Below are 10,371 nucleotides of genomic sequence, written 5' to 3'. Positions count from 1 at the left end.
TAACAGGTTGTTTCCTGAGGAATGTGTCATATCTTATTGATTTAAACCAGGTAGGCCTGCAGGTAATTTTTTTCTTTTTGGTAGTTGTAGATGGACATAATACCTTTATTTTATTTATTTTGATGTGGTGCTGAGGATCGAACCTAGTACCTCGCATATGCTAGGCAAACTGAACTACTGCCACTGAACTACAGCCCCAGCCCAGTAATTTTTTTTTTTTTTTGAAAAGACATGGGGTTAGCCTGGTGGGCCTAATTTATAGAACTAGTCCCTTAACCTCATGTTCCAACTCCTCGTGTATATCTGTCTGCTGTCATTGGTAGGGCTCAGAAATGTGCATTTAAAGAGCCCCAGGAAAAGCTCTGTTTGTCAGGTATTCAATATAGCACTGCATCTGTTTTATACAGATTTTTATACTGATTTTTATAATCAGTGATCCACTCCAGCAGACACCCTCACAATTTCCCATGGTTGGATTTTAAATTTTTCAACTATGATGTGAAGGTAATACATTTTCAACATAAGCTGCACTTTGAAGTTTGAATTTTGATCTTTCCTTGGGATGATGATATGCAGTACCAGAGTCTTAATGCTGGACAGTGGGGCTGCAGCTTCCAGTCAGCGCTGGATTAGGAGGGGAAGCCGCTGATGCTCTTCATTGTACTGTGTTCAAAAATAACATAAGATATTCACAACTTTATTGTAAAATAGGCATTATGTTAGATGATTTTGCCCAACTGTAGGCTAATATAAGTGTTCTGAGCATGTTCAAGGTAATGTAGGCTAAGCATTGATGTTTGGTAGGTGAGGCATATTAAATGCATTATTGACTTATGATATTTTCAACCTATGAAAGCCAGGAGGATCTGTGTTTTCTGATAAAGCAAAACTTTGTCAGTTTATGAATCTGTCCCTGTCTGGATGTCCTTCTGGGTGTGACCATCTCATCTGTGCTTGAGGTAAATGCCTCAGAAATGGCCCTGCATGGTTACTATTTGGAAAGTAAGTCACTGGCCTTGGGACTCCTCTGCAGCTGTCCAACCCCTCAGGTATTCTGAGAATGCCTGGCCACTCTATCTTCTTTGCTGCCTGGAGAGTGGCAGGACTGAGAGCCTTGCATATTTGACTTTGGGCTCCAGAACTGGCCCTGTGTTGGGTCCATAATGACCTTCCTTTGTGGATCATTCCAGAGGGCTCTGAAGCCCTTGGGGTGATGAGATGTGGAGGACACTGGCCTGGTCAGTTAGGGACCAATGTTTGCTTCCTAGTCCTATAACAGATTCCTGTGTGATCTAGGCAAATGAGTGCCTTCTCCATGGGGCCTCAGTTTCCTCATCGGTAAAACAAAAGCCCCTGTCTTCCCAGTGCTTAACTTCAGTGACAGGTAAAATGCCTGTAGCATGGCACTGGAATAGTGACTCACCCCAAACACGGGCTTCTCTGAAGTTCAGCCTGTGCTCTCTGCCCTTAGTTACCTGCACCAACCTTTGTGGTGAGATTTTTCTGCCCCTCTGGCTCTAGTTGGCCCTCCTTTCTTTGAGGGTTCCTTCTCTATAGTCTTGGTCCTCTATATCTTTGTAGAGGTTAGTCTGAGGACTGGTGCTGATGGCAGAGTCTGGGGGCCAGAGATGGTGGGCAGAATCTGAGGGTTTCTGTCTCCTGGTTATTTAATCAAACACAGCCCAGGGCTGCTGTGAAGGGGCTTTGCAAATGGAATTAAGATTTATGTTAGGGGGTTTGGGTTGTGGCTCAGTGGTAGAGCGCTTGCCTAGCATGTGTGAGGCACTGGGTTTGATTCTCAGCACCACATATAAATTAATAAAGGTCCATCAACAACTTACAAAATATTTTTTAAAAATCTATGTATGTTAGCTGTCACCATGACCAAATACTTCTGAAAAACAACTTAAAATAGGAAAGGTTTATTTTGGTTCATGGTTTCGAAGGTTTCAGTCTGTGATGTACCAGCCATTGTCTTCAGTCCTGTAGTGAGGCAGAACTGTCATGGCAAAAGGGTGTGGCAGAGCAAAGCTGCTCATCTTAGGGTGGGAAGCAGAGAAAGAGAAGGGGCTAGGACAAGATACAGCCCTTAAGTTTATGCTCTCAAGGACTCACTTTTTTTAACTAGGTCCCACTTTCTGCAGTTTCCCATATTCCCCAGTAGTTTGTTCAGCTTTGAATCCTGCAATGGATTAATCTAGTGATGAGGTCAGAGCCCTCATGATCCAATCACTTCCCCAAAGTCCCGCCTTTGAACATTGCTGCACTGGGTACCAAACCTGCAACCACGAGTCTTTGGGGGATACTTCAGATCCAAACCATAACAAGATCCAAATCAGCAAACTTTATAAAAGATCATCTTGGGACAGGTGCAGTGGGTTGGTGCACACCTGTAATCTAATCGACTTGGGAGGCTGAGGCAGGAGGATCGCAAGCTCAAAGCCAGCCCAGGCAACTTGGTAAGACCCTGTCTCAAAATAAAAAATAAAAAGGGCTGGGATGTAGCTTGGTGATAGAGCACCCCTGGATTCAATCCCCAGTACCATAAAGAAAAATAAAGGATTATCTTGGATTTCAGTGTAATCACATGGGCCCCTAAAAGCAGAAGAGGAAGGGAGAAGAGTGAGAGAGATGAGGCAGAAGGTGAGGTCAGAGAAAGACAGAGGAGGGAGGAGGGGGGAGGTGAAGTAGAGAGCTTTGAATCGCGAGGGACTTTACTCACCACTGCTGGCTTTAATGAGAGCCACAGGACAGGAAATTGGGTGGCCTCTCGGAGCCTGAAATGGCTCTAGCCAAAACTAGCAAAGAAATAAAGACCTCATTTCTACAACTGTATGCAACTGAATTCTGTCAACAACCTGGATGAGACTGGAATCATTTTCACCCTAGACCCACGAGAAAGAAATGTGACCTGGGTGACATTTTTGATTTGGGCTTTGTGAGGCCTCAGAGAACCAGGCAAGTCCACGTGGACTTCTGAACTGTTAAACTATTGTGGGATAAATATGTGTTGTTCTAAGCCTCTAAGGCTGTGGTAATAGTTATGTGATAAGAGGACACCAACACAGGAGGTGAGTGCAGAGGCTGGCAGGTGCCTTGGGTGACAGAGGCTGGGCGTGGTCTAAGGATCTAGACACATAGCTGGGTGGCATGTTCAGAGTCAGTGCCTCCCTTGGGGTGCATTGGATCCTGCTCCCTGGCTTCACGTGAATGCATTTTGTTAATCTCCACTATTTATTTTCATTGCACAGTTTAGGTAACAGAAGCAGTACGTATGTTGCCTGTGGCTACACGACCCATTAGATATAGAGCTGGGATTTGAACCCCTGGCCTACTGACTCCAGGCTTCTAGTCTACAAAGTAGGGGAATGAAAGAGCCCTAAGGCCTGCCTGCTTTCTAAAATTTCCAGGCCTAGAATTCCCTGAGGCCTCAGGAAGGGTCAGGCACCAAACTAGCCAGAGCTCCTGGATTCTGTGATCAACTCCTGTTTGCAGAGTGCCTCTTCTTAACTCTTCTAGTCATTGTCCCCTGTCCCATATTCATTTATACTTTTTTTTTCCTTTTAAGAAAAATCCTCTGCTTACTTAACATCCTCCTCCCAACTTTACTCTCTCTCAACTGTTGACTACAAGTTTAAGTGATTCTCCAGACAAGAGACCTCAGCAGATAAGCTGATTCATTTCTCCCCTTTATTCCAGCATCTCATAATAAAAATAAAAATAATTGCAAGGACTGGGATTATGGCTCAGTGGTATAGCACTTGACTGGCACATTTGAGGCCCTGGATTCAATCCTCAGCACCACATAAGAAAATAAATTAATAAAATAAAGGTATTGTGTCCATCTACAACTATATATATGGTATATATATTGTGTGTACATATATATTTATATTTATATTATATATACAATATATATTATACTAGGGATTGAACCCAGGCTGCTTAACAACTGAGCCACATCCTCAGCCCCTTTTAAGAATATTTTATTTAGAGACAGGGTCTCACTGAGTTGCTTAGGTCCTTGTTAAGTTGCTGAGGCTGTTTTCAAACTTGTGATCCTCCTCTTCAGTTTTTCAAGCTGCTGGGATTACAGATGTGTGCCACTGTGCCCAGGTACAACTCAAAAAATATATTTAAAAAATTATTAAAAAATGACTGCAATAACAATGTAATTTGCATGGATTTTGTTTTTTAATGCTCATGACAACTCTGAGAAGGTTCTTATATATATATAGTCACTCTCAGATGAAGAAATTGAGACTTAGGTTAAGTAGACATGACGGGAAGTGGAGGAACTCTTTCCATACCCTTGTGCTGATTTTGTATAATAGGTAGGAGAGGGTTGGTTAGGTGGTTGGGTGATGAATGTCTGGAAGGATGTGTGTGTGGATGAATGGACAGAAGGAAGGATGGCTGGGTAGATGGAGAAATAACTTGATGGCTGAATAACTAGATGGTTTATTGAATGCAAGGATGGATGGGAGGAAGAGTGGGTGGAAGGAAAGCTGGATGGATGCAGAGATAAGTGACTAGAGAATGTATAGAGTGAGAAAGCTAATGAATACAGAACCCAGGGGCATGATACAGAATACAGGGGCATGTCAAAGGACAAAATTACAATTTAGTTCAAAGATCTTAATTGGCATTATTTTTGATTCTAGAATCAGATAACACTTTGTTCTGCAAAATAGAATGAGAGTTCTAGGCAAGCAGAGGTGGTTCATGTTATAGATGGAGAAGGGTTGAAGAAAGCAGAAACAAAAAAACGAGAAGTGGATTGGACATTTCAGTTACTTTTCTTGCAAGACGTGGGCGGGGAGACAGAGCAATAGAAAAATAACTAATGGGTTAACAGGTGGCTTCAGGTTACCTTTTTCTGTGTGAGGATGAAGGCAGAGGGAACGTCATTATCAGCCAAACGACACTGGCCTGTTTTGGAACTTGGACTATCACCTATGTAAACCTGATTTCGTAGGTCAAATAGACAGCTTAGTTTCAGCTTGATGAACTTCAGAGCAAGTGACTCAATTTTTATTTTGGGGGACTAGTGCAGGAACTTAGTTCAAAGCAATGTCTGCTTGTCTTTTCTTTTTAACAGGTGTGGGTCTGCATGGAGGAGGTTCAGCCACTCATGCTGCTTTGGTTGGACCCTAATATGATCTTGGGTCTTCTGTTAGTTCCATTGTTGACTGGGTGACTTCTGCTTAGCCATCTGGGTTGCTTCCCTTGCTGTGGGTCAGAGAAGTCCAGCCTGAAAAATGTCCTCTGATTATACAAGAAGGAGTTGTTTAACCCCCAGGAAATCAAGGAACATGGGGAACACCACCTCTTGGCCAAGCCTGGAACATGCTGCACCTATAACCCAGCTAAATGTGGAGACTTGCAGAGAAGCTTGGAGGCCATTCTTCCATCCCAGCCAGAATTAGCATGAAGCAGTAAGGTGTCAATGTGCAAGTGCATGGTTTGAGCCTAATTTTATTTAAAAAAAATGTGATATCTTGTTCATTATGGATTTTTAACTTTAATTTTTATAAGGTATTGCATTAAAATATGATAGCTGTAATCTCAGCCATTCCTGAGGCAGGAGGATTGCAAGTTCAAGGTTAGCCTCAGCAACTTGGACCCTGTCTCAAAATGAAATAAGAAGGACTGGGCTGGGATGTATCTCAGCGGTAGAACTTCCCTGGGTTCAATCCCCAGTACTGGAAAAAAAAAATTGGTTACTGGGTTTTCGACACTCCCTTAAAATATGCACAGGAGTAATATTTCTGGCCTCTCTCACTCAGTCTTGGCACTATGATGAAGCCCAGTTTCTGAGCTTCTCTGCAAGCCCTGTGCCCCTGTGTGGGGGGGTTTAGAGGTGGGAAGGGTGGGAGCTTATCCTTAGTTGGCCTCACTCTTAACATCTGGGGGAAGCAGGAGTTCTGGAGCCCAGAACATGTTTAACTCCAATTTCTTTTCCACAGACTCCTTCAATCTCTCATTATTCACAAATTCTCATCACTATACTCCTTTGTCTGGCACTTAGGCCCTCTGTGGTATATCCCTATTGTGCTTGTAATGTCCAGCACCCTGTGTTTCTTACCAGTTCCCGAATCTGCTTCCTGGCCTAGGCACAGACCTACCTCCAACTCTCCTCCTGCTCCTCATTCTCCTCAGCTGCACCTTCCTCGCCCCATTCCAAGTTCCACCCCGGTTGAATGTCTCCTTCATGGAAACTTCCTCTTCCTGAATTCCTGACTTAATAATGTATACCACACACATATTTGATCCTGTCTGACTTTGGAGGGCTTCCTGCAGAGCTGACCAATTTTAGTTAGTCTGCACCACTTGGCTGCTAGCCTAAGTGGCCAGTGCCCATGACTTACTGGTAGTTAACTATTTCAGAAGTCACTTGCTGGTTTCCTGTATCTTTCCCTTCTCAGTGAAAGAGAGGAAGAAATATCCATGTGCCAGTGCTCAGAGCTTGCCCACCACCAGCCCAGCATCAAGAGTGCAGTAGTTGCTGTTGGTGTTGTTTATTCTCAGTAAAATGTAAAAGGTTTGTGTCATTGAATGTGATATTCAAAGGGCTCATTGAATCCTGGATGAACAAGGTGTGTAGACGTTTGCACTGCCTCTCCAGGAGATCTGCGGGCATCTAGAGAAAGCTCTCCAGTGGAGCTCTCCAGGGTGCATAGAGTTTGTGGGTGAGTGCAAGGCTTGGAGGGAAAAAAAGAGAAAGGGGCTGCTGTGTCCCCGGGGAGGCCCCAGACCCAGCAAGACGGGGTAACTGGAGGACATGCACCCTGAATGAACAGAAGGGTATTGACTCCCCTTCCTAGCAGTGAGAAATTGGCCTTGGCTATTTCTGGGTCATGAGTCATTTGGTCTGAGTGTGGGTAATAATTGCACAGTAAACATAAATCATTGCAGATGCTACGATGGAACCTGATAAAGGTTTAACTACGTGCAAATGGAATCAGGCTGAGCCAGAAGGGAGCCTGCAGGATTTCACCACTGGGGTGTTGTGTTATCTCTTGAAGACTTCCTGAGCCAGCCACTCACAGCCCCCTGCCAGTCCCCAGCCACCCAGCGGCGGCCCTTCCCACCTGCACACCTGCAGGGCTCCCTCTCTCCATGGATTCCTCATTACATCCCTGCTTAGCCCACCACTCAGACTGCCTTATCTGGGACAACCCTGACCACTTTTCTTTCCACCAGAAACCCTGGGTTTCTATCCCTTCAAGGATCTATGTGTGTGTGTGTGTATATGTGTGTGTGTGTGTATGTGTGTGTATGTATGGTGTGTGTGTGTGTGTGTGTGTGTGTGGTGTGCTGGAGGAGGCATGTGCGAGGCAGTTGCTATACCACTGAGCTGCACCCCCAGCCCCAAGCACCTGTTTGAGACACTTCCTCTGTGAAACTCTTTCTGACCTATATCCTTTTTTCCTTTTAAAAAAAGTGAAGTGAAATTCACATGATATCCAATGAACCATTTTAAAGTGTAGAATTTAGAGTTATCCCACTAACTGATCTAAATCATCTCTGATCATGTTTTATGAATAAGACAGTTACAATCACCCCCCACCCCCACCCCTTTCTCTCCTTTTTTTGGACCAGGGTTGGATTACAGGCATGTGTCACCATGTCCAGCTCTTTCTTTTCTTTTCTCTTCTCTTCTCCTCCTCTTCTCCTCTCTCTCTCTCTCTCTCTCTCTCTCTCTCTCTCTCTCTCTCTCATTTTTTTCCTTAGAAAACCTGATGGTCCCCTGCTCCAGGGAGGTCACCATACCAATACAGAACTTAATGTGGACATCTCTAGTTGACGTAGTGTATCATAGCCCCAAACTCCCAGTCACAATTCTATAGTTCAGGTTCCCAAGAAACTGGGACTACAGGCACATGATACCGTGCTGGGATCTCACTATTTTTATTTAAGTGAAATTCACATAATACAAAATTAACCATTTTAAAGTATACAGTTTAGTGATGTTTAGTGCGTTCACAATGCTGTGCAACCTTTGAGAGTCCCATGAATAACAGGACCCCTCAAGATTAAGGGAGCAAAAACTCTCCTGGGGTGGGGGTGGATGAGACAGATAGGGACACTCATAAAAGGACAAATCCACCTTATTCATAGCCTTTCAGCCATTAAAGCTACAGTAGTGCTTTTTCCTGCTCTTCAACCCTTAACTCATTGCCTGCTACCCATTAAAAGTGTGATGAGTCTGGGTGTGGTGTCACATGCCTGTAATTGCAGTGACTCAGGAGGCTGAGGTAGGAGGATTGCAAGTTGGAGGTCAGCCTTAGCAACTTACCGAAGCCCTGAGCAACGTAGCAAGACCCTTTCTCAAAATAAAAAGGCTGGGAATATGGCTCAGTGGTAAAGTTCCCCTGAGTTCAATTCCTGATATCAATTCCTGGCAGGAAAATTGCAAGTTCAAGGCCAGAAGTTAGGGATGCTTTACCACTGAGCCACATCCTCAGCCCTTTTTATTTTTTATTTTGAGACAAATTTTCACTAAATTACTTAGGGCCTAAGTTGCTGAGGCTGGCCTTGAACTTGTGATCCTCCTGCCTCAGCCTCCCAAGTTGCTGGGATTACAGGCTTGTGCCACCATGCCCAGCTCAAAATAAAAACTTTAAAAAAGCTCTGGGGTATAGCTCAGTGGTAGAGTGAACTTGGCTTAGCCCCTCTCCACCCCCCAAAAAAATGTGTTCTTCTATATCTCCTCACTCTTTGAAATAATCTCAACAACTTCAAAAGCCAGGTGCATCATTAAAACCAGGATGTCTTTGCCTGAAAACCTCCAAAGGTAGACAAGAGAAGGGAACTGTTGAGGAGTCTCCAAAACAGCAAATTGCCAGGGACCTTCACTTGCCACTGGCCTGATTTGTGTTTTCTTCTACTCCCCATCTTTGTGTTCTCTGATCAGCTGTAGTGATTCATGCTGGTCACAGTCAAGGGTGTTTATACAAGATGTGGCACCAACAGAAGGATGTAGTATTTGGCTCCGGACTGACCGTCCTGCCCTCAAGCCTGAAGTGTTTGCACAGGAAAAGAAACACTTCTGAAACCGTGCCAGGGCCAGTGAAAATTCCTTGTCTGTAGCCCACCCCTGCAGCCCTTAACCCTGAGGAAAACCTAGCACCCTTCTTTGTCCCTGAGCCAGCCTGACAACCCTGTCTCCCTCCTCACTGGAGCAGAGACCCCAGAAGCCTTGCCTGTGAATTCACACTTCCCTGAATTTTGTTTCTATTGACACCATCATCCCTGTTCCTGTCTCTGGTATTATTATCACTCTCTTTAGTTTCAAAACATTTCATCACTCCAGAAGCACACCCCAGGCACTCCTCGATCTCACCCACATGCCAACCACTAATTTGCTTTCTGACTCTATGGGTTTGCCATCCAGAAATGGATATTTCACATAAAAGGGACCATACAATATTTCACCTTTTGTGTCTAGCTTCTTTCACTCAGTGTAATGTTTTTAGGTTCTTCCAAATTGTAGCACGTGTCAGTACTTTATTCCCTTCTAAGGCTGAATACTACTCCATTGTATTGATATATCACATGCTGTTTATCCATTCATCCATCAACCGACATTTGCGTTATTTCTATCTTTTGGCTATTGTGAATAATGTTGCTATGAACGTGTGTGTACAAATCTCTTTTCAATACCCTGCTCTCTCTCTCTCTCTCTCTCTATATATATATATATATATATATATATATATTAGTTGTTAATAGATCTTTATTTTACTTATTTATATGTGGTGCTGAGAATCGAACCTAGTGCCTCACACATGCCAGGCAAGTGCGCTACCGCTGAGCCCCAACCCCAGTCCCTCAGTACCCCAAAGTGGAATTACTGTTGTTATTGTTTTTTTTAGATTTTTAAGAATTATTAGTTGTTCAAAACATTACAAAGCTCTTGACATCATATTTCATACATTTGATTCAAGTGGATTATGAACTCCCATTTTTACCCCGTATACAGATTGCAGAATCACCTCGGTTACACATCCACTGTTTTACATATTGCCAAAGTGTCTGTTGTATTCTGCTGCCTTTCCTATCCTCTACTATCCCCCCTCCCCTCCCCTCCCCTCCCATCTTCTCTCCCTACCCCATCTACTGTAATTCATTTCTCTCTTGTTTTTTTTTTTTCCCTTTCCCCTCACTTCCTCTTATATGTAATTTTGTATAGCAACGAGGGTCTGTTGTTATTTTTATTTTTAAATATATTAATAAATAATTATTTAAACATTCCCAAAGTTATGTTTTTAAAAAAATATTTATATACTTTAGTTGTAGAGGGACACAATACCTTTATTTTACTTATTTATTTTTATGTGGTGCTAAGGATTGAGCCCAGTGCCT

The sequence above is a fragment of the Marmota monax genome, unplaced genomic scaffold (assembly GCF_021218885.2).
Source record: "Marmota monax isolate L192 unplaced genomic scaffold, Marmota_monax_Labrador192_F-V1.1 WCK01_AAM20220418_F8-fsc00111, whole genome shotgun sequence".
NCBI classification, from domain to species: Eukaryota; Metazoa; Chordata; class Mammalia; order Rodentia; family Sciuridae; genus Marmota; species Marmota monax.
This window is presented reverse-complemented; position numbering follows the sequence as displayed.